Here is a 3,266-nt window from a genome sequence, read left to right as displayed (position 1 = left end):
CATGAAGTTCTGTGATGGTGTCCAATGAATTTCGTTTCATTAAAAAGGAAAAAAATACATAGTACTTCTGAGTAGTTTTATTGTTCAAATTATGATGCTCATTTAAGTATTGACTGGTAATTATTTTATGAAAGGTTTTCATTCAAGGCTTGCAGGGAGGCTTAGGGGGCTCTTCGCTTTTACAACATGTTGGTGGTGGCGTACAACATTTACTTGGTTGGCAACATGATTGACGTCTCATTCTTCTGATCAAATAGGGTAAAGCAATTAATATAGGCACCGCATATAGCAAACATTTCTGCCATGGATCGCAATAACCGCAATCCTTTTGCATTACATTTTCTGCGTCTTGATCTTTAGATTTGCTCATGTCGACCTGTTTAAATACAGAAAATATTTAGTTGCGTGTTGTATTATAATTGGCACTCATTATTTATTGAACTCTTAAAAAAACTTTAAGAATTTTCGTTGATGTTGATCCGTACATGTATTTATCTGTAAATTTAAATTAAGTTTAATTTGAAGGTTTTAATAACAAGTATTCCGTATTGATTAAAATGTATTCATGAATTTTTTACATTCTTGCACCTGAGATGTTTATATCCAATTTTGGGCTAAAATTAGTTTCAACTAAAGTATTGTTAGAATTGTCCTGAAGATAATTTTATTTGTTACTAAACCATTAATATATATACTTAGATAAAATTGTTTCCCTGACAAATTTAACTAATCAAATATGAAGGAGCCTGTGCCTATACGGGGATTATACGTTCATTAAGTTGATTACTGTAAAGATTATTTATGTGAATCGATGCGACTATCTAGAAACTTCGACTGGTCGTCTATATAGTCTATGGTATTCGTAAGTAGATGCTGTAATTTAATACCTTTAATCTAACAAGATTTATGGTATATATAGTTTCAATCCTAACTTCTGACAAAATTATAAAAAACATTGCTCATAAAGCTATAATATTAGTTCTTACCTGTTCTAATTTTATATAATCTTGGAATCTAATGGTATATGATGTAGTTCCTGATCCAATTAGTCAGCAGCTGTTGCCCTTTGTAAAACAATATAAGCAAACGTTATCATACAGTTTGAAGGATTAATATAAAAGCTTATAGGTAACATAGTTGCTTTACAATAAAAAAAAAAGTAATATTAGCATTAAATCTATTTCTAGGATTGAAGAGGTAGATTCGAGGTAGATGCTGCGCGAAGTCGAGTGGAGCAACTTAGTGGATGGGTGTCCGCAGGGCCTCTAGATAAGACCCCCACCCATATGTCAGAAAACAAAGAGCGATATTGAATACTGAAAAGAACCAGGATTGTGGATTGGTTCCAGTCCTTTTCCTATCGCACTTTTGGTGCTGGTCACCGAATTAATTATTACTACTCTATAAGAGAATATCTTCCGATTTGTTATGTAGATTGACCTTGTACGTCCGATTATCCTGTTAATTCATCACCTGCTCAACTAACCTAACCTATTTGAATAGGTATTGTCCCAGGCTCACTGAAGTTAGTACGCCCCATCTCTTAAATTTGAATCTGGACTTACTAAATACATACCTCGACGCCTTTATTTGTTCCCGTCATAACTTATCTCGTCAAAAAAGAACTTGCACATAACTGTTATTTAAAAATATTTTTAATTAGTTTAGTTAGTTGGTTAGTTCTCTGAATATGAAGTCGTAATTTATTTTGATGCCGTTTTTCAATTTCAGGCGCTTTTGAATATTGCTCGATTAAACTATCTTAAGGGGCCTGTACATGTTTGCCAGGCCATGGCGAACTCAGACATGTGCGAGCATGTGGATGGGTGGCTTGTACGAGTTGGCCTAAGATCGTTGCCGATCCGTCGAGTGCCGGTTTTTGGACACAGATCAGAGGGGTTCATGAGAGCGCTCGTGTAGCATCTCCACCATTGTTCTTTGTCAAGTTGCAACTGAGAGCTGTTAGAAGGTTGTAGTTAATTTTTATAATAAGTTTTATATTTAATCTTATTTATTTATATTTAATTTCCTTTCATTTTCTTTTTTTTTTGTAATAAAAATAATATAATCCCAGTGCAATGGTTGAAACCACTTATACGTCCGCCATGCTGCCTCTCTGATTAACACTGACATGTGGATGGCCCGCTCTTTGTTTACCGAGCATTTGTACAAGCCTCCGATTCGTGGCGAGCGGCCAACATGTGGATCCGCCTTTAAAGTCTCCTCTTCCCGTTTTAAGTTAATATTTCAAAAGTAATATAGGGCCGTCGCTCTTCGGGGGTTTAGCGGGGCGGGTCCGGCGGGGAAGGAAAGCCTTGAATGGTGGATTATTTAATTTAAAAACAAAGCACCGTCAGTCAAAACATCATATTGCCCCCTCATTTTCGTTCAGAGAACACATGAATAGTAATTTAATTGTTCTTTTTTTACCTAAAAACCATGCCAAAATAAGTTAATAAGGAGGGATGGAAAAGTAAGTTGAGACCCCCAAAAATAACCTTAACTCTAACCTAAACTTAATTCACATATTTGTTTTTAACTAACTCAATATTTTAAGTTCATGACATCAAAATTTGCAAAGTAAACGGTAGAGGTGGGTGAAACAATTTAAAACCTCGAGAAGCACTTTTCGAACTTCAACTCATTTCATATATAAATTTTCGATTCGAAGGGAATATTAACGTACGCACAACAGCGAAAAAATATTGGACGTGGTAGAAAAATTTGAGACATCCAAAATGAATTTCTCCAATCTGGATTATCTCTCTAGGAAGTCTGGTGAGTCAATTATTTTGAGGTTAATCACTTCCATCTTTGAATGAATTATTTATTCATGACATTGTACAACGTTTCGGGACCACTGTCCCATATTCATGCACTATAAAGACCTATAACAATAATAAAACGAACATAACACCAATCTTCATCCTTATATATTTTAATTTATACAATAATAATCACCTCATGATTTCATAGGAATTTCTCCAATACCAACTCAATTCATTTGAAAATTTTCAACCCCTATCAAAGGATTGTAGAGTTGCATAAACTATAATAAAACGGATAAAAAACATTTTGACTGACATTAAACCTTATATGTTATATTAATGATTTATTATAATGATTGTTTGAGAGTGGTTTATTTAATTATTAACACAAACACATTTGATCCAAATATACTCACAACATTTATTTCCAAATTTTCAACTCAACATTTATTCCAAATTTTGGAAATAAATGTTGAGAGTATATTTGGATCAAATGTG

General features: G+C 33.8%; 1 long non-coding RNA gene across 1 annotated transcript in view; it reads right to left on the bottom strand.

The window, feature by feature from the left end:
- Positions 1-62: 62 nt before the first annotated feature.
- Positions 63-3,266, bottom strand: part of LOC106683106 (uncharacterized) — a 17,432-nt gene continuing 14,228 nt past the window's right edge. The window contains exons 3-4 of the long non-coding RNA XR_001343514.3: positions 987-1,064; positions 63-376 (exon numbers count right to left, since the gene is read on the bottom strand). This is a non-coding gene — a long non-coding RNA (uncharacterized lncRNA). The remainder of the gene's footprint in view (positions 377-986; positions 1,065-3,266) is intronic.

This window comes from Halyomorpha halys, unplaced genomic scaffold (assembly GCF_000696795.3).
Source record: "Halyomorpha halys isolate HHAL.00 unplaced genomic scaffold, Hhal_1.1 Scaffold466.1, whole genome shotgun sequence".
In the NCBI taxonomy this organism is placed as follows: Eukaryota; Metazoa; Arthropoda; class Insecta; order Hemiptera; family Pentatomidae; genus Halyomorpha; species Halyomorpha halys.
This window is presented reverse-complemented; position numbering and strand designations above follow the sequence as displayed.